At 45.3% G+C, this 22282-nt stretch overlaps 1 protein-coding gene across 2 annotated transcripts in view; it reads left to right on the top strand.

The window, feature by feature from the left end:
- LOC105561760 (teneurin-m) overlaps positions 1-22282 on the top strand; it is a 539370-nt gene that overhangs the window by 139902 nt on the left and 377186 nt on the right. The window lies entirely within an intron of this gene.

Here is a 22282-nt window from a genome sequence, read left to right as displayed (position 1 = left end):
CCCGTTGCCAGCTGCTACATTTGTCGGCCACTTAACCCCATTGCTCCGTCCCTAAGTCACTAGTGAACGTGTTATTACCCGTCGTAACGCATGCACCGCTCATCGGTTACGCGATGTTCTTCAAGATGTTATTCGGACTGACTCGGCGATTAAACGCGCTCGAATGGGGAACGAGGTGTTCCCCACTTTGTAACAATCTAACGCCAGATAATTGAGACGATAAGTGGAACGATAAACGTCTCAGGCGCGCACTCTGACCGTCGTTGCGATCAATCTTCCTTTATTCGCTACATTCGCGCATTCGCGTTGCACAACGCGCGAAAAAGCGCCTCGATAACGCCTCGATCGCTTTTTCCGTCTAATAGTGTCGCGCGTAATCGCGCGTATGTCGCTTCGAACGATGCAAACCTACCGGCAAGCAAACTGTTAATTGTTACGCCTCGTGGCACGAGTCGAGTAAAGACAAATAACTATTCGGGCGAAACGCCCGGCAATTACATCATATACCGCAGCATTATACGCGCGCGTGAATTCCATTTCCAACGTATGGCGTTTACATCCCGGGTTCATGGTTTTCGGCTCGTGTAATTCATCGAGCAGTTAGGAATCACACACGCCGATGCCAGGATCCGACTTGCGGGTATATACTCCTCTGGATATACATATTGTCGGCAAAAGCGATTAAGCAAGGCGCAACTGTTTGAGACGTAGGCGCACAAATACGGGACTTATTGATTCGCCGCTCGACACTCGAATCGTCGACGTATCGGCGCGTACACGCGCTCACCTTTTAATGCGGACGGCAAAACGGAACGAGGTACATCGAATGCGTTATTACAGCAGAGGAATGCAGCGCAATACACGGCTGAAAGCAATCGATCTGCCGTTCAGCGGCAGCGGTATTCATCTATGAGACGCGCGTTTAAAGAAATTTTCGCGCAACTTTCGCGCTTTGTCGTCTAACGCGGGACCTAAATGCCAGACTCTCGTCGATCCCGGCACGAGACGCGCGGTGAGTAAGAGCGTTCTCAAGTTCCGAAATTCATTAGGGCGTGCCGCATCCAACTCTTAACACATATACGCGGCTGCCATTTAACCAGCCATTCACTATACCACGCCGCTTTCTACCCTCTAATAACTTCCCGATAGTCGAAACGTCACGAGTTCCAGCGAACGACTAGACTCTGTATACGCTTCCAATAACCGCAGGACAGTTGCCAACTGGCGCACATGTCGTTTTCCAGGATGCTCCCGTCCGTGAATTTACTTTACAGGCTCGCCGTTCGAAACGAAATATAGGCCAGCTCAATTTTTCAGACTCTTTAAATGCACGTAGCCGGACGCCAATCCGCATGTGAAAAAAATCAAGCATAGAAAAGAGGATGATTCTAAATACCCTCTCAGCTGCTTCGACTGCCTAAGGTTATCATTTGTTATTTTTATCTATCGCACGTGACGTCGTGTTAAACAGATTATAGTTGGAGGTAATTGCAGTTGTATGAAGAAGATAAGAGTAAAGTCCTCTATTATCAGACAGGCTTCTAATACCAGATAACAGGTTTTCTAAATTTAATCACAAATCTTTATTCACAACGATTACACGATCTAACGATGAATTTTCCACTAAACAGATTTCTCCCCGAGGGCAATAAATTAACGACGAAACCAATGATGCCTATTAATTTAGCAAAAGAACCCTCCTATCTCGTATTAGGAGCTCATAATAGGCGACTTTCGTCTAATAATTTCGAGCGTCGTTCACGATTTAGCCGAACAAAATCCCAGGAAGATCTCCCTTGCGCTCGCTGCCATTTGGTACACACGTCGAAAATTTCGTGCCCAACCTTGCGTGGGCTGGTATAATTAGCCGCGAATCCCGTTCGCGTTGAGAGAACGCGAGAGCTCTCGGAATACCGAGGGAACGCCCGCTTCGCGAGACAACTGGTGGATACGAGCCACGCGGTAACCTTCAGACGACAGCGACGACGGGAAGGTGGAAGTCTCGCAACGGGGCTTCGTAAGATGAGCTATGATGCTACACGGCAAAGTTAGCGGCTTAGCGTCAACGTTTGACAAATTGTGCGCCTCCACCTCGCGCCATTGGACGACGGCAATCTCCATTCTCTCTCTGTATCCGCGGCAATGACGTACGCCTTTGTCCCGGCTGACGCGCTATTTTGTTGAATGGCCACCTTTTCGGGCGTACGACGCGGTCTACGGGCATGTTAAACAACAAAAGCGTTCCTGGAAGACAGTCCGCGTGATTCATAATTAATTACGAGTGGTATAAACACGTCACGATGAATCGCGACGCTAAACGTCTCGCGCACCTGATTAATCGTCGCTTAACGATCGGTCTAATCTGAATGAAAAAAAGATTCACGCGGTCATTGTCGGCGCACGGTCAACCCTTTTAGATGAATATTATTCCTGAACAATGCCACGAACTTGGACGAAACTGACTGCGGCTGTTTATCGCTTTATGTTTCGCCGCGTGAAGCGACGTTTCCGAAAAGCTTTCACAGAAAAGTATCTTCCTGGGTGAAGCCTTATTCAAAAATCCACGTCAGAAGGAGAAAGGGTTAACGCAATGAAAAAAAATCTTGCAGCTACAGCAACAATTTTCTAGGTACGAAAAAATAACTGAGATATAAATGAATAGCTAGTGCAACGAAACCGCATATGCTTTGTACTTAATCAATTTAAATAACGGAAACCGAATTTATATCCGAACTGTTATTGAATGTTGAAAAGTAGCGACAAATTTTTGTTGCGACACCTAGAAATCTACCTGCGTTGGTGAGATATTTTTTTGAGTGCGTGAAAGGTGAGAATCGTAAGGCGGACTCCGCTTATACGCGCAGGAGATTTAACCGATAAGGGAACATCGTCATTACGACTTGATCGTGCCTGCCGAGGTATCCCGTGCGCGCCTTTCATCGCGGCGATCACGGCGGGTCTTCATCTCCCTACGTCGTTTCCTCCAAACCGATGATTGTACATGTCACTGCGATCCTCCCTACGATCGCACGCCGTCTGTGTTCGCCGCGTGAGACGCGTTTCGCAGAACGCATGTAAGATTAATCGTGACGTGCGAAACAGTCCGCTACCCGCGTCTGCGAACACGTGTTGCCCATTCCTGCTTCTCCACTTGGGTGGTTCCGCGACCGTCGGAACGCTCGATTAACATCGGGATATCGCGATGTTCTTCACGGCGAACGACGTTCGATAACGACGTGACTGTGAACAGCACGCGTCCGGTGCGTGATTCCGCACGACAGGAAGAATTAGCTCAGGCTCATTTTGCACTTTTTACAGCAGTATTTACTCGTACACAAAAAACCGGTTTTAAAAATTATTTACAACGCAAATCACACCGTGAAATAAATATGTGTTCTCGTATTGTTTCTTAGGCCTGTATTCATAGTCACACTGAAAAACTAACTTTGCTAATCCGTAGCTAATCATGGTTTGCTAAAAATATTTGGCTGCCATAACTATAAATTTCTAGACTACAGCAAACAGTTTGCTGTCGCACCTAATACAATATAGGCACAGTAGCGAAATATTTAGCTATCGCAACCAAGTATTAGCTGTCCATATTTTACAACAGAAATTTAACCACGTGCAGTGTTTAGCTTAACGGCAGCTACATTTTTCTTTCCGTGCAGATTTTAGGACGATCTTAAAAATATAAGATTAGACTATGAATTGCGGTTAATTCTTGCGGAGAGAACAACTCCTTCAAAGTTATATCGTCAGAATTATTACATTGCTCATAATCGGCGATAAAAGTCTCGCGCAGCTTACCATGTGAATCACCGCATCGTATTTTGTATCAGCTCTACATCTCAAGCTCCTCGGCCAAGAACACGAGGCTCCTCTCGAGCGGATGCGACGGAACGCATTATTCCGTGACGCGGAGCTGAGGGGTCGTCCCGAGTCCATCACTGTTCAACGAACTCACGGGAATTGGCAACGGTGGAGGAGAGGACGCGGAGGGCACGAGCGTTTCCGAAAGCCGCGCGCGACGGCGGTGGTGGCCGAGCTGAAATATTAAACGAGAGGGTGCAGGATGCATCCGTGTTACGCACGGCCTACGTGCGCGTGTATCCGCTATTTTGTTGGGCCGCTATGCGCGTGTGCATATTAACCGGTTTCGCTGGCGCCGGCCTGTACGCCCGGGACGACGCTGCGGGATCGTCACTGTATGCGCGCTTGATAAATATTATAATTAGCCGATGCGGCGATATAATTCGTTTACGTGTTAATTCTTGCTGCCCGGCATCATGGGCTCCCCTGACAACGCCCACCGCCGAAACGTACGATGTCAGTTATAGCGTTGGACGCTTCGTCTTCAAAAATTGATGGCGGCTCAATGTAGCCGCGTGAATACGTAACGGGATGTATAAAGTCGGGTGAGATTAGACGCGAAAGTATCTCGATTGATGTTTAAAAGTCTGTGTGTCCTCGTACAGAGACAGGTGCAACCCGAATAAATCAGTGCGCGAATACGGCGCGATGATCTTACGTTATCTTGACGAGGCGAGCTCGCAACGTTTCCGCAAACGGCACTATGTAGCGTCTCGTGTTTGATTTTATCGCTCTCAGGTGGGAATTGCGCAGCCTGGTTAAAACAGTCTCCGCTGTCTCCGCGAATACAACGCGCGAATAAATATTACAATCGTCCGAGTTGTAACGACGCATTAATTCATTTACATAGCGGTCTCTCGCATCCACGACGTCGAGCTCCCTTGGCACCGCGATACCCGTAGCGAAACCTTGTTAGCCCCAGTTTCCCGCGTGACGCTGGCGCGCCACTGCATTACACGTACCCGGCATTACAGGCAATCGTCCGACGATCGAATCGACTGACTCCCGACTCCCAATGTGTATTCCGCGCGCGGCATGTCAGCCCAATTTTGCCCGGAAATACGTGTCGCTGCGCTGCTAGCAGCACGCGTCGCGTCCCGTGCCATATACCGACGCAGAGGCGGACGAGGGAGGCAGGCAGGCGGGTCGGAGCGAGCTACGTGCCGCGGGTTAATTAATAAATGGGGATTCGATTTGGCGGGAATAATTCAGGAATTAACATCGCGGCACGATCGGCCTATCACTATTCGGTTCGGCTGCAACGCGCGTCGTTTGGCCAGCAAGGCGATGTCCACGCGCGACAAAGCGCACGGACGTGTCAATATTGGCTGAGAGCTGCGAACGTTAATAATTGATAAACAGTAGTTCTTCGTTACACAGTTTGGCAATTATTCGATGTCCATGAATGTGGCCGCGCTCGGCATTTTCAGCGTAATGGGGCGCTTGGCTTACTGAATAGTTACGTCTAATTATCCAAGTAATTTCTTCGATTGATAATGACTTCATATTTACATCATGTTTATTTTGCCACGGAGTGTACACAGAAACACGAGGGGTAAACCACTGAGGGCATTGTACAGATTTACAGCGTTACTAGGCATTGTTTGGGCATTAGTTTGATTATTAGGCCTTGCTGAGGCATTACAAAGATAAAATAAGATTAATGAAGCTTTTTAGTCGACATTAACCAGTCAGTGTTTTAATACAGAAAATTTATTGCGAAAAATATTACCTCAGCCAGGGTTTAAATCTGGACTTCCCTACTCTCTAGGCGGGCGTCTCACCAATTCGACCACTGAGGCATGTTAACTTAAAGAGATTTCTATATATAAAATAAGATGATAAGATAAAGTATCAGTGGTTTGTCCCTCGCAGAAACACTTGGAAAAAGGTTTGCTTGTACCAAAAATCCTAGTTAGAAATATTTTAGAAGGAAGGTGTTCAACACAAATACATAACTATGCAGCATTTTTTCATAATAATTGTAATAATAAGCGCGTTAAACAGATAACAGCGCCCTTTAGCAGACAGTTTTCATTCGCGAGAGAGAGAGAGAGAGGGGGGGAAGGAGGGGGTGAAAGATATAGAGAGAAAGAGAGACTGTCCATTATATCTTCTTGGTGTACACTTGTCCGCGTGTACCGCCCGTGGTCGCGTATGCTGGCGTATGCTTTGCGGTAACACCAGCACGTGGCTGGTCCGAGCCAGAAACCCACTCTCGTGCCTGCGGTTTCCTTTGTTTTCTCTGTTTTGTTTCGTATCACTCCATTATACCGCACGGAGAATCCTAAAAGAGAGCGATACCCGCGCGAGCTCGTACTTATAGGGCACCCGTATAGATAGAAAGTGAAAGATAAACTCGATCCTCATCTTCGTGGAGCCGCCGCGAAACGAGTCCTTTGGTTTGTTTAAAAGTGAAACTGTATTATGATTAATAACAGTCCTTTAGCAATCTCGTTCTCCACGATTTTACATTTGTCTTTAAAAGGCCAGATGCGATTTAAGTTAGAATACATCTCATCAATCAACGTAAAAGAAAACAACATCTGCCACGAGGTATCACGATGACAATTTTACAAGGAATTGCAATTGCGTTGATTGTCGTTAAATATTACTTAAAAAAACACACCAAAGGCAAGAAATATTTTCTTCGACAAAAGTATTCTTTCTATTGTATTTTTGCCAAGAAAGTTTTGACATTATTAGTAAAAGGAAGGGAGAGAAATTTGTAAGAAAAAATATTTTTATGATAATTCTGCGGTGGACTTTTACGCTGTACAAACAGATACATGTGCCAGTGCAAGTGTTGAAATTCAGTTAAGCCCGATATGGTTATTGTTTGCTCCGGCTTTCCATGAGATTGGTTGCCGAAAAAAATAACAGGAGAATAATTTTATTCCATCATGTTTGTATCAAAAATAGATTACGGTTATTTCTAAATATATTTCGCTTATATTCAAAATGCATGATATGACATCAATCAACACAATCACAATACTGTAATCCCCGATATCTCTTGGTAATTGAAAAATTTATTCCTATTGTAGAATAGCTTGCAAATATTTTGGAAAATTATATACATGCACATTTCTGTATTGATAAATCTCAAATTTCTAAATTGCAAATGAAAATTCAGTACGAAGACTTTTTAGTAGGTATAGGGATAATTCAATTATTGAACATGTGTGCACGTTACAAAGCTGATGCAAAAAATTTTTTAAGCCAATCCTATCATCTTTCGCTGCAATAATAAATTGTGAAAAAGTTATAGTATCTACATATTTATCGATTTACTTTTCAGTGAGTTTATGAAAGAGCAACGATGCATGAGCAATACCGCGAATTGAACCAATCGTGGTGATGCATGTCGCTGCTATTTTCGACGGTATTTTCGGGTATCGCATACAAAGCGAGTAACGTTCGGTGCGATAAATACGGTCGAGAGTTTCGCCACTATGACGTGATCGCGAAACTTTGCGGCGCAGATGGTTGAGACTGTTCGGCGTTGAAAATTGTCTGTAATTTTATGGCCGTCAGAGGAAAAACGCGAGTTGGTGAATATAACGAATTATAGTGAAAGCGTGAATTAAACTAGGACAAGCTGTATAACGTATAACTGGCTCGTCACATACTGCGAAATAAACTTTCGAGTGTGCTATAGATATCGATTCGATGGTTAAATATAGCTTGTTAATACAGCTCGGTGTATAGTATGCTGCACATGCTCGCGTGTATCGACGAAGACGCGGCAAGTCTAATGGGAGGGTAAAAAGGGTATACTACTCCACGGGTTGAGCCACATTCAGACTGACGCGGTAATGCGCACGAATCCATTTAGCGACCGCAACGTCTCCATCTAAGAGAGCAAGCAGAAGAGACTCGCTACGAAGGAGAGAACTAGAGAAATAGGCACGGTGTACGGAAAATGGGGAGAGGGAGAGGGGGGGAGGAAGGGAGAAGCAGGAAAATCTCTCGTTCCTAGGAAGAAATCCTCTTGGTACTCGAGATGCACGTCTCCCGTCATTAATGACTAAGAATACCGTAGCAGGCAAAGCATTAAAGACGTTGCGTCTTTCAGGGAAAATGTTTTCTTGCCTGCGTTGATTTGAAAAAGGACTGCGACTCCTGTCTCGTCTTCGTCCAATCTGTATTCAAAATACATTTTTTAAATAATAATAGCAACAGACATTTACATTTAATCGCTTGATATGCCGACGAGTTTTTTTTTTAATTTATATTCGAGAAACAAGAGACACTATATTTAACGTGTTACGCCGAAAACTATTTTTCATTCAGGCTCAAGATTTTCGTGCGATATTATCGCGACAGAACGCGTTGGAAATGGAAAAAAAAACGCCGTTAAATTCCTCATTCACCGTCCTCAAGAAAATATTATCTTCCGAAATCTCGTTTTATAGACGGCGCCGAGCGCCTGCTGTGCTTTCGAAAGAACCCCTCGCTCGTGAAGGCGCGACAACGAAAAAACGAGGGGGGGGGGGGCGCGGCGTGTCGGAAAGACAGAAATTGCGCGAATTATGCGAATTAAGTGAGCTCGCTGAGTAGTGACAAAGCTGCGTAATGAAGATACCGAGGAAGGCGTGTCGCGGGGACGGAGGCGGGGGAGAACTGTGAGGCGCACGGTAGGAAGGAGTGAGGAGTAGGTGAAGGATATAAGACGAAATGAAGTCTGCAGGGTGGACGTCGAGGGAGAGGGAGCCAGTAAAATTCTTGGAGTCATGGGCGACGAAAGAAAGAGAAGACAAGAGGAAGAGCTGAAGGAGAAGGAGAAGAAGCGTCGGGGATGGTGGTGCGGAAAGTGAAAGAAGGAGCGGAAGATGGAGTGTCGAGGACGGTTGTGCACCGTCGCGACCGAGGGCGACGGTGTGTAAGTGGCCCGCGAAAACCGGGTGGAAAGGGAAACGCGGAAGAGGAGTTGATGCTGCCGCTGCTGCTGTTGCTGCCGTCGTCGTGAGAGCGTTGCGTATCGCGTGTATGTAGAAATAGCCGACGGTGCACCACATGCTGCCTGCAGCCGATGGAAATGTAAAACTGCGACAAGTCTTGGAATAAAGTAGCTGAATAAAATACAACTAAAATCCCCTGTCGCTCTCTTGCCTACACGCCAACTCGTGGAACTCGGCCGTAGCACGGAGGATAAGTTGAGGCGAGATGCTACGCAATGCCGCGACTATCACGCGTTACCGCGACGTGCTCCTCCGTCAAATGGAACAGCGAGGAAAAATCTCTCACGGGAATACACGCGCGGAGGGAGATGGCAGTCACAGGTCATTGACCATTCGTCCATACTGCGCTAGTGGACGATTCTTTGGTTACGACGGTTTACTGGGATTGAGCGACGTAAAGCATGTATAAGGATTATATTACCAACGTTGTGCTAATTAATCAAATTGCTACTAATCTTCGCAAACAATTCGACAGAAAGTCTGAATTATTTGCAGCTTATTTTTATTGGAAACGATACGCATAGTGTTAAGAAATAAACTGTACCTCCTACTTGAATATGCAAATGTACCATTGGTATACGAAGTTCATTTGAAAGTTGGCGTTGCTCTTGACTCGGAAATGCCGGGAAGGGTCCGCGTGACATGAAAGATCGCCCTTTCCGTTTCTCCTCTGTAGATACACACGCTGGACGCGGTACCTTGGGTGACCGGATGCATTATCTGGCTGTTCGGACAACGTGTAAGTGTAATTAACACACCACCGTTCATAACGAGGACAATGTACGCAGTCACACTAATGAGAGCAAATTAGCTCGTTTGTGCCAGTTTAGTTTCACCTCCTTGCTCCGCCGCTTTGCTGGCCGCGCGACGGGCTGTTCTCTGTGCGGTCAAGAATGCAAATTTGGCCGTTTCGCGCGCGCTCGTCTACACCAAACACGAATTTCTGTCGAGTTCCGTTGACGAATTCAGTGTTACAGACGGCTGCGGCATACAGTTTCAAAATTCATGGCCGACGTGACAAGATGTCTTTGATGCCATCCACATTCATGCACTTCCTAATAAAACACAAACTAATACGCGATTGTCCTTGCACCGGCGTCGAGCAAGCTGTATCGAGTGTATCTATGATCAAATAACGATTCTGCCGTAATCATGAAAGTATCTGGATACTTTCCGAGAAAAACTATTTAAGTAATAAATTGATTCAATTATTGTAACGAGTATCATATCCTTGTCTAAGGAATTATTCTTCTTTTTTACGTATGTTAACGTACATAAATTTAGAGATTTACATATTATTCGTCGGTTAGATTTTTGTTCTTCTTAATTATTAAATTATTCATCACGATGAACGAACGCGCTGAATTTCACGATGTTGACTAGATATCATGGTTTTATGATTATCGTATGATCTACACATCTACCTTGCGGTCTACAGTTTTCCTAAAGTACGTAGAAATAAAGTCGAGAGGCAAGTCGAATCGATTTTAAATAGAACCCTTTGCAAGAATGGACGTTTCGAATATTACGAGCTTGGTATTTTCTGGATTTGCACAGGATCGAAGCCATAGTAGCTTCTCGAGAATACGTATATATATATATATATATATATACATATTTCTCCAATTCTACCGATTTGTTATCCTGGACCGAATATTTTGCGCAATCCGAATAAGATGTACTAACTGAACGTATCGGAAGCAATAGTCCACCGATTGTAATCTTCATTGGAAAACATTGTATTCGTTTCCAGTTTATGTCCGCATTTGTTATCAGTCTTTAAATGCTTATTAGAGATATCGTCCAGATTATTTTACAATATATTTGTACGCACGATATATATATTTAAAGATAATATTTATAATGTGTAAAATAAAGTCGATTATTTTAGTCGCATGCTTAGTTTCATCATACGATTAGTCTGTTCGAATTTTATTTTAAATAAGATCACGGCACAGAGGAAATCCCTTGCAATAAATCACTGGTAGACTCAAAGAACAGTGCAATATCTTAGATGTCGATTCCTTTGCCAGTTGATTTTAGTTCTCTATCGACATTCTTGAAAAGTCAAATCCACATCGCGCAGAGACTTGCCAAAGGAAGTTCATAGTGGAAACGGAAACAAAAGCGTAGAACAAAGGCGAATAAATATTCAGGATATCCGCAAACAAGGAAGGTTTACGATTTTATGTATAAAAATTGTAGAGTTACCTCGATCGCCATGTTACAAACGCTCTCACATTTCTTTGCTGCAAAATGCCCCGAGGGATGGAGAGGCGCGGAAGTGTGTTATAGAGCACAAAGGAAAAGGATTTTGGGGGGGAAATGTACAGACACGGTAGTGCAACCATTGGACAGACCTCAAAATATGAAAAATGGACTGAAGTTTAGCGATGTTAACAGTTATAGCGGCCCCCTCCCCACCCCCGTTATCGTTTTCTCACGTTAAATAATTTTTTTCTAACCTTTCGAAGGTAAATAAAATTACTGCAATAAATTTTCGTCGCGCCGTCACTAAACTTTTGTGCTTCTCCATTTCCATCCATCCATATTCCACAAGCTGATTTATCGCCGCAAGTTCTTAATTTTCTTTGTTGTCACTACGCATATACAGAGTATGCGAAATACATACACCTTGCCTTACTTTACCTGCACTCTCTTCGGTCCCTTCTTTTTATTTTCTACATCGTTCGTTTCTTTCCCTTTTGTCCTATCTGTAGTGCTGCAAAAAGGGTCGCTGCGTCGCAACGTTAAAGTGCATTTCACCTGGGAGGAGCTTAACAGTAATGGCTTGCATCGTTTCGTTGAAACAAGCATCGATCGTCACCGGCAAGTGGTTGGCATCCGAAAACGTAGTGTACAATCTACGATTATCGAAACAACTAGTATAATGACAATTTTCGTGCGAATCGCAGAGCCAGAAAGACGAGAACTCAATGAAGTATTTTAATTTGAAATTTTACAGAATTTGATTTCTTATTCGAGTTAATATAAGAAAAATGTAAGAACAAGACACGTATCGATCTCCTAAATTGATGTTGATTCACAAACTCATTCGCATTTCCTAAAGTCTATACCCTTCGACACACAATTATATACTTTTCTTGTGTTTGTTCCGATCCAATCTTCTTCCTTCGGCGTCGTCGTTGTATGCGAAATTGACGGTCGAGGTATTTTCCTCGAAAATTCGTTCGAAGGGATACTTGATGCTTGCGTAACGATGTGGTCCATGGAAGAGGATACCTTCGCGGGAGGCCTGTAGATTCTCACTCAGGTTTGCAGGCAGTCAAACCGCAGTGTCGGATTACGGTACTTGTAGAGACAGACGAGGACGAAGGAAGGGAAGAAAGATAGGCGGAAAAGTAGCGGGATAAGGACGAATGCATTGCCTTCCCTTCAGATTGTCACTGTTGCCGTCACGTTCATCAATCAATGAATAAATATCGCGTGCTCGGTCTTTCTCTATTGTGAACGTACCTTTATGACGATGAAGATGTTATGCGGGACCGTTTTCTACCTTTCTCTTCTTACAACCGCACAGCATGAATGGCTCATTTCCCGGTAGCCTCGACTGGCAAAGCGTGAAACAAGTTGAACGAGCGTACTCGATAATCGAGTCGGTTGTTCACGCGGTTGCCTCATCGCCTAGGCGTGCTAATTGCGCTCATTATCGACGTTACCGGAATACGGAAGACTGCTCCGCGGCGGAACGTTTTCGAGCGTTCTTTTTTTTTGTAAGCAGAGGAAATGAACAGTGAAATCAACTGTATCGGCGAATAGGTTGGGTACTGTACTTAAAAGTAAGGTGGATATATGCAATTTTATACCAAGTGAAAATATTTAATGAATATAGCATAAAATCGAATGCTTAAATATAACATTTTGTGTTGACAGACGTGCTAAATATTCCGCCTAGCTTGGAATATTACTGAACTTTAAATTCTCGAAATAATTTCGATGCAATTAACTTTGCATATGCACAAACGAAATTTCTTGCTAACACACGGCATAAATCTATATTATTTGCGCATCTAAAGGATCGATATTACGCAATCCTGAACACTAAACGCAGTCTAGTCGGCACTTGTGTTACTTTCAAGCTCTCACGGTCCTATTTAGAAGCAAATTCAGCGACTCTGGATGTTCAGGAACGTCTCGAATCGCGAGCGAAGTATTCCACGGGAGTAGAAGCAAGTAGATACGCGGGACGTTTTATCGACAAAGGAAGAAAAAGTATCTATTTACGAGTCGCGTCGTGTGTTCCGTTCATTTCGACGTTGGCGTGATCAAGGAAACCAGAGTTTTAATTTTCCGCCTGAGCGACCAGCTAGCCGGAGAATCAATGAGAATTAGAGAGTAGGGTAGCACACCCTGGCTTACCCTCGAACGAAAAGGAATACGTTGTTAGGACGATGAATTGCGGCAGAGCGGCGCGTGGAAACGCAAAGGGCGCCGTCTTTGCTAAACGTCCGCTTATGTAAATGTATAAATATTCTACATGCGTGAATCACATTTATTTTATTGATAGCCGACGTAAAGCAGAATTCAAACTAAAATAGGTAAATCGAAGGCGACGACGCTGTGCGAGTAGAATTTCATTCGTATTGCCAAATATAGAGACGTTCAGGCTGCAGTAACCTGTCTTACACTAGATCCCACCAATATTTTTAGCTTAATAGTTTCTAAAGTCGTTCGTCAAAGTATACACTCGCAGCAATTTTCTTTAGAAAGGTCGCGTCGCACCTTGGGGCCAGTAACTCGGGAGATCTTCCAGCGCAAGCGAGAAATTTAATCGCGACTCGTTCGTACGATTAAATGTCACCGGTGCCATACACGTGAGACCGAGACGGGGGAGACGGAGACAACGGTGTCCCGGGAAATGAAAGGGTGCAAGACGGAGTCGCGGGACGCGTCGCACGAGGGATGGAACGAGAGGGGGAGAGAGACGGAACGAGAGAAGGAGAAGAGGAGAGGCAGAGTCGAGGACGAAGGGTAGATCAGCAGGGCCCCAGATTTCCCCAGTGATTGTCTCGCAAAGTCTCGCAGAGTCTCGTCAGACCATTCATCGGCGACGTGCCGAGACTTGGAGTCTAGAAGGTTGCAGCCCTCCGCTAAACCGTCGCCAGTCCTTTTTCAACCCCGACGAAAGAGGAGGCAAGAGCTGAATCGCTTGACGTCAACCCGCGTGTGTTTTATCCCGCGCGGCTCTGTCTCCTTCTCTACACCTGTCTCTCACCCTTACCCTCTCCCACGCTCCTCATTCACCCTTTGATGATGAAATTGCCGAACTGGCCGATAACACTGATTGAAAAAAAGGCTCCCACACAAAATCGAATTTCCAGTTACCCCTGGTAGAGCGAGGACACCGCGATACCGATTGCTTTGATCGCCATGTATATACAGCCCTCCGTTATGAAACCCCTTGCGAGCGCCCTAAAACTTGACCAGAAATTACGGTTATCAAATGAATCTGATTTGGGCTTCTGACATTTCAGTCGCGTAATTATAACGTGTCTTGACATAAATAATCTTAACGATGCAAAAATAAATACCATTAATATATCTACCACGAGACGTAACAATTATATTATTAATTTTAATGATACGTTATTACGTTTTCAACGTGAATTGCAATCTTTTCGTAGAGTTTACAAGCTCGCTTTCGTTCTTCATTTAATCGGCGTGACGTTTCAGAAACCGTTCGCTCTTGGCGGAACAGATCAGGCATTCGGCCTTTGATTAACGAAACCCTCGGCGGCCAAAGAAACGATTTACATTTTGGCGAAATTTGCGAAACTGGTCAGCAGCCGGGACGGTCGGCGCGTATTAATTAGAGACTCGCCCTTAAAGTACCAGCGAGGCACGGCCTTAAAGTACGGCAGACGTTGGTCTGGCGAATTCAGTGCTCGGATTTCACGTAGTCAGACGCGGGTTTAGTGCGCCGTGGGGGTAATTATTCAAGCGGCATCCCTCGTGGCGGGAGAGTCACGCAAGGGTACGACGGCGGAGGGTGTGAGTGAGTCGGCCTGAGGGGGCGCGAGACGGCGGCGGGAGGGTTTCTGAGCGCGTCATCCATCACTCCGTAACGTACGCATGTACCCGCGAGTGCCCTGAAATAATTGAGCGAGAGCGGCGGAATCGTTTCTCCCCGGTAATGCCGGCGACTGAAATTTTGTTCGTTTCTCGGGCCGAGCCCGTACCGCCCCGCGGAAAAGCGGGCGAATAGAAAAATGGAAGCTTCCGCGATATCTCCACTTTGAAAATGTTAATGCGTTTATTCGCCTCAACTATTGCGGCATTTGGGAGTGCATAATTCTCCGACGGTGATGTATGAACGTACCATTCTCGCGTACGAATTTATACGTATAACGTGAGTGCATACGTAAAATACGCTCGTATTTTTGGGCGGAATACGACTCTCCCGTTTCTTCACCGACAATGATCAATTCAGTTAGGGATAATAGTTACCACATTGTATGCAAATCACTCTTCAGTGGCATTAATGTTTCTGAAGGAGATTTCAGTTGCAGCAGCGAGAATCACAAATGCGAAATTGCAAGTGAAGAGGGGGATGTCGCGAGCAGGAAAGCCGACGCTTCGTCCGCTTGGTGAACGCTTCGGCTTCCCCGGTCACGCTTCCCCGGCACGACTTTGATTATTCCAGAGTCGTACGATTAGTATTCCGTAGAAGGGAGAAAAAATGGACGGAGAAAGGAGTGAAGAAAGGGGTTAAGAAAGAGAGGGAGAGAGAGAAGGCAAAAGGAATGAAAGCGCGAGAGATTGAGCGTAATAGCGCGGAGGAAGGAAGCGAGGAAGCGGGAGCCGAAGTCGTTACGTTTCGGTTCGGCATGCCGAATCACCGCGCGCCCGGTCCGTTTTATAAAGCTGCCTACGAAATTAAGAAGCTGTAAATTTGCGATCCCGAATTAGTATTCCGCCAGACACTTCCTCGCGCCGTCTGGAAATCGCTGCGAAGTGGAAGGCGCCAACGAAACGATATCGGGTTGGGAGGGGGCGAATACAAAGGGAAAGCATTTGTGTCGGAAAGGCAAGCAAAGAAGAGGCGGGGAGGGGGCTACTTTACAGAGCGACCGAAATGGTGAGCGTAATCCTCTTTTTTTTCGGGCCCTTTCATTCCCACCATCTTCTCTTTCCACTCTCGTTCTTCTTCCACGCGCGATACGTGCTTATTTTCGGGGGGTAAGATCGACGAGTTGCGACGCGTAAAAAACGAGCCACCCCTGAAAGGATAATCTCGGCGAGAAAAATATCGGCGATCATTCCCGTGCTCGGTGACACAGCACGGTACTCCATTGCACAACCGTTGCAATATACCCGCCGCGATATATATGTTGCCGTTTGTTTCAAGGTCCAAACAGACGAAATAACGTTAATGACCAGTGATATGTGCTAAGATATCGCAGACGGTAAGCTTGTATGATGAAGCGATACGTTGAGTAAGATAGAAGGGTATAAATCGTCGCTTGTTTCACGTCTGCTTAATATCTTATCCCCTGTCCTTTAAACAAACGGATTAATAACTGTTGCTGTTCCGCAAGCGTAAAAAATGTTAAAAGGGTTCTCTGAATTGTAATCATCGATAATGAAAATTAAGAGAATCCTTCGCTTGAAGGGTTGAAGCTGCGACGTTAATACGCCAGGCACGCTAACATTTAATTTAATCAGCTTGTTGACACATCGTTACATCGTGACAAATGAGCTTTCACTCGCCACTGTTCTGGCCATGATAAAGCGAAAATTCTAACAATAAAGACGTTACATTCCGCGTATCCTAAAATAATTGAATATGCGTTGGAGTGAATTAGCGGCGGCGTTGAATTAAATATAAGACGTCGGTAAGCCTCGGAGTTGGATCGTCGGCGGCGCTCGCTATTAATGTCACCAGCCCTAACCGCGGGTCACGGACACCGTCAGAAGGGTGCATTCTTAATAAGGTATGCTTCTCGGTACACCCGCGCGCCCTAAACCGAATGAGATAATAAAGCTGCATCCGTAGGAACCCCCCTTAATAACTTTACGAAATCTGGATCAACTAGTTAACGCGGTAGACCCAATATCAATAATAAAAAAGCATCACGTTTGTTACGACGGTAAAACGCCAATAACGCGGTTCTGTCTCGTAGCAATTGTTATTTGCATAGTTCTAATTAATTACAATTCCTGTACATCAATTGATAAGAACTGTGTTTAATTTGTCAAATAAATTCCGCGTAAATATTCTCTAACGAAAAACCGATACTTTCGATAACGATTTGTCGATTATTTGCAATCAATTAGCTCAGCGACGATTTAATGGAGAGTCATTATTTGTAATATTGTAATTCTTAAGATAAAAAATTCGGCCAATTAAATTCGAAATCATATTTCCGCTCTACGAGGAAAATAAATAGCAAGATACCGTTGCGTACCTGTGCACTTAGTTAATCGCTTGCTCAACTTGCAAATCCTTTTCTTTCAAGCAATCGGTATATTTTCTGTCTGCAACGTTGGTTCTTTGTGACTGCTTAACGTCTGACTTAGATAGATAAGTCTCGAGAATCCAACTACTCAGACAAGAGCTTCATCGTTATAGCACCATCCTTGTGCGTCAAATCGTGGACGGGATTCCTTAAGAAATCACTCGCGCGAATTGCGAGCGACGGCGATACAAATCGTATATACCGTGACGAATTTACTTTCTCCCATTCGCGCAATCCGCCGGGACAACCGCGTCGCCGGCGCGGGCGGCACAAAGGGTGAGCGATGATGAATTGGATGCAACTCGCATCCCCTCGACGCTCCCCCGGAGGGTTCGTGACGCGTCCCGATGTACGCGCCCGGCCCCATACGACACCTACATATACACGTGACATTTGCTCGTACGCGATTTCGTGGGTGCGCGGCTACTTAACGATTCGCCCGGTTTTTGCACCCGGCGGTGACTCACGTTCTCGCACACATGTGCCGCGCGGCCACACGCTAACTTCGGCGGCCAAGTCGGCGGATTTTGAAATTAAATTACGAATTACGAGCGCGGGTGTACGCGAGGCGTTCGCCGCGGTGAGGCTCGGTGGCGACTTTCGAAGGGGTGGTTTGCGAGACTTTACGACTTGCAGTTATTTCCTCGGTGGCGAGCTCGCGGCAATACACGGGGAGAAACGCCGACAGGGGACGACGGGGGAAAGAGGCTTTGAAATGACTCGCTTACGAAACGACCTTTGAACTCACTCTAATTTCTTTCTTTTTTCCGAGCGAGTTTGTGCCCACTCTTTCCGCCGCAGCGTCACAATGTAATGTCAATACGAGAGGAGCCTTGTGGAAACTGTATGTGTTACTAGATTGTCTCGTTGGCAATTATTATAGTCGCGGTGGAATATTATGTATGAATATTCAAATCATCTATTATCGCTCAATTTATATCTCGCATTTTAATGTCGTTTTAATTAAATTTTGAAGACGAATACAGGGGTTGTAATATAACAATAAGATTTGATTTTAATTGCCTGAAAATGTCGTTATTTTTGCATCAATTCTGGAATATGGCGAGAAGATAAAAATACGGAGCGATGATTATTGGCATAAAATTCAATTATATCGACACAGAAGTCAATTAGAACGTGAATTCACATCTCCGGTACACGGTGCAGAGCGTAGGCTATTAATAGCTAAAAGATTTTAAATTTTCTTAGAGTAGAGATTCTATATACTACGCGGATGAACATCATTTCGTTTTACGATATAATTTCATTGGCATTCTTGGTCGGCGAATATTTCTCTCATTTACTCGCGCGGTAATCTTGTAAAGACCGACAATGCGTTCGGCAGTGTAGCCCTCAGCGGTGGCCAACTTTAATGTCCGACACCGCCAGTCGTTAGATTGATGCAGGCAGCATCAGTCGAGTATTAACCTGAAATGAGCGTATAATGGCGGTGTCGGGTATTTGATGCCTGTGCTCAGGATGCAACGTATGGCGTCCGCTTGTATGCAGGTCCTAGGATATTGGGCTTACATTATACATATACGCCGTTCATATAGTTAAAATTAAGCGATATATCGATATGCCGAGGTATCCGAGTACATATCATATGCGATTGTACATGAATATACACAAGGATAATATCGATTCAATTCATGCAAATTGCATCTACGTCAATTACTGCATTTATAGCATCGTAATTCCTTGAATTTATAACGACGATTAAACCTTTCACAATCTGTAATAAATATATGCTTCGTGCAGCTAATTAATTATTATTTAGAGTTTTAACTGGTTCTCCGATGTGAAGGACCGTTCGGAGCTCCAACGAAGTGGAAAAAGGCATCCAGTGGATCCGTCGACGTTAAGTCGACGTCCAAATTTCCAAATCGCGCTTGCCCGAATTTTCAAGCACGCTCGTTACGCGCGCGCGGTTAAAGCCAAGTCAGAATAGATTCAGGAATACTTACGGCTAAATTGACCTCGCTTGTTCAGGGCAGTTTTTCAGCCTGTACATTCTCGTTTCCGTGAAACGGCGCAGACAATTGACATTGTGATAAAGATTCGAAGTGCAAACCGATTTCTCTTTCTCTCCCGCGCGACTCTTCCGCCGGCTCCGCGCGAGAGTGTAAATATCGCACCGTATAGGATTTAGAGCGCGTGTTTGTGCACGTCCGTGTACGAGAAGTCGAAGGAAAAGTCTCCATTCTTAAAATTCCCGGCGCCCAGAGGTCCCCGGTGCGGCTCGCGACGATATTGGAAAAGCTATCGACGCCTTCTCATCTACCAGCCGGCGTTCAGCGTACGAACCGGACGGAATATTCGGACGCAATTTCTTTATGATAATTCAATTTATCCCACGGCCGCGCGTCAGCGGCCGCGCCAAGTGCATTGGCTCTCGTAACGGGCCTGTACCGATACATATACCTGACGTGCCCCCACATCCCCGACGGTCTCCCGGACCTTTTATTCTGCAAATGGTCGGACCTTATTCGCCCATACACTGCTGGGAATAGTCGACCCGATAAAGAATCCTACCCGTCTTCCGTGAATTCATTTCGCAAGTACCTCCGGAACTCGCTGCCTCTCTCCAAGATTCATGAAAATTGATCGATCCGCACCTTCGGTTGCGAAATTTCGCGCACGAGATATTCCCTTATTCTCGATCATTGAAATGCTCGTTCTCAGATACAACGTTCACGCGCGACGGTGTGTGCGGCGTTGCCCGCTAATGTTTAAATAATTCAACTTAAGGGGCCATTCCACTTTAACGGCCCAAAAATTATGCTTATCTTTAACAATTGTTTTCACATTCAAAATTTGCACTCCTAGAAATTGAAATTTGCATCTTCGCTCTTTCGCTTCCGCGGTAATGCTAAACGGTTAATGTTCTTTCGAATAAGTGCTCCTGCACAAAAATCCCGCGCTGCTTCTTTCATATAATTAATCACTACTTCTACCATGCTCTGACAGATTTCCGCCAGAGGGAATATTTTCTTTCTGAAATTTTCCTCTTGAAGCTTGAAGATTCGTTCTGAAAGCGATATTCTACATATCGCGCATACACGGCAAGATAAAAACAATCTCCTAACAGCAAGTCCTTGCTTCCCTCATCGACTGTTACTTCCAAATGGTTGAGCCATTCGTCGTGCTCCGTACAGCCGTATATATATTTCGTTTCATAATCCATCTCGTATCAATTTATCTTAAGCGTATCGAATCGTATCCGTGAGTGTCTTTCCCTTCTCTTATTTTCCCGTTTTCCCCGGCTTCCCCATCTCGTCCCCGACGTCCTAGCGCGAGCGACATTATCCGATTATTTCCGACCGCCATTTTCCACAGTCCCACAATGCATCCTTCGATTGCGACGAGTCTCGATTGTATTTTCGTAAGTGATATTTGCTGAGAAAACTTTGGCCACTTCACTCTAATTGTTTCTCCCTCCCCGCGCAATCGCGCGATGAACGAAATCCGTCACGGTGAATAAATATCCCCAAATAGATATACCGGACGAACCTGCACTATTTCCGGGGGAACCGCGATATTTTCTTCCACGTTAACATACATTTTTCAACTCTCATCTTCCACTGATAACCACGAGCTTTCGAAAGAAATAACAGAAGGACCTAAGAGCAGCCGTGTAACCGCGACGCGCAATGGTGGAGCTGCTCGCGAAGCGTATAAATCTACTATCGAACGTCGAGTTTTATCGCGAATCTTGTCTCTTATATATTTGCACGTTAATTGTCGAAATTTCCCGGAGATCTACCTCGAGACTGAACTATTACCCGACGGCAACGAATATGATTTATTAACGTCTCTAAAGTTTGACGAGATGTTGCAATTAATTCTGCGATATTCAAGAGGTATTCCAAGTACTTTGCCGGCTCACATTGCCAGGATGTTTGCTAATAAGGCGCATTCGCGGTTCGATGCGCAATATAATTACGGATAATTTGGAAAGAGCGGTCGTATCAATCGTGCGGTCTACTTGCGTATTTTCCGCTGCGCGGAGCGCTACGAATCGGCAGTAAAGAGTAACGCGAGAGGATTATTATCGGTCGTATAAATCGGTAACGCAATTAACGCTGGGTGTTAGGAGGAAATTACAAGTGTGTTATGGCTTACATATACGTCGAATAAAACGCGGCCGATACGTACCGTTATTAGAGAGCCGGGCACCGTTCTGTATCGCAAGTTGCTAATTAGTTCGCCAGATGGACAAACCGTTTGCGGTAAAATTGGCTCAGTTATGTAATAAGTCCTCGTATATTGCAGGCTCTGCTAACGGACTTTGGCGGTTCTACGTAACCACCCCTCCCCCTCGATTTCCAATCGTTGAAAAGGGAAAAAGGGAAGCGATGTTCCAGCGTTACCTAATCGATAATCTGCGTGCAATTCACGTGTTCGCCCCTACCGTATCGTATTTTCGCACGTTTATCATTTCAGTTGGAAAAATGTATGTAATACTACGTCCTTTAAGAAAATGACAAATTCGGCCGCGGTCTTCGAGCGATAAAGAAGCGTTACGATTGACGTTTCGTTTAAATCACGCAACGTTCCGCTCGCCATCGTCAAGAAAGGATTGCCTCAGTTATACGTTTTCAGAATGTGCTCGGCGCGGCATTATGGGCGAGGGGAGTTTCCGAGCTTACGTACGAGGGATTGCTGGTTATACGTCGGACGTTAAACCGGCTTGGAAATAGTTTCCGGAACTAATTTACTCGCGAGGGTCAGCGTCGTCGTCGTCGTCGTTGCCGCCGCCCCGCAGCCGCCGCCGCCGCCGCCGCCGAATATCCTCTTTATTTCACGTTCCGGCTATCGTCCTCGAAATCGCTGCGGTCGCGAAGAGCGAACTTCGAACACGGATATAACACCCGATCCATTCCCTGACTGCGAACCAATATTATCTTTGATCCAACGTCGTCAACCATAGTAACGCCTGGATATAGTTCGAATACCGAGAAT

The sequence above is a fragment of the Vollenhovia emeryi genome, unplaced genomic scaffold (genome assembly GCF_000949405.1).
Source record: "Vollenhovia emeryi isolate VEMERY1.0 unplaced genomic scaffold, V.emery_V1.0 DF939201.1, whole genome shotgun sequence".
Taxonomy (NCBI): Eukaryota; Metazoa; Arthropoda; class Insecta; order Hymenoptera; family Formicidae; genus Vollenhovia; species Vollenhovia emeryi.
Note: the sequence above shows the minus strand (reverse complement) of the source record. Positions and strands in the feature narration are given on the sequence as shown.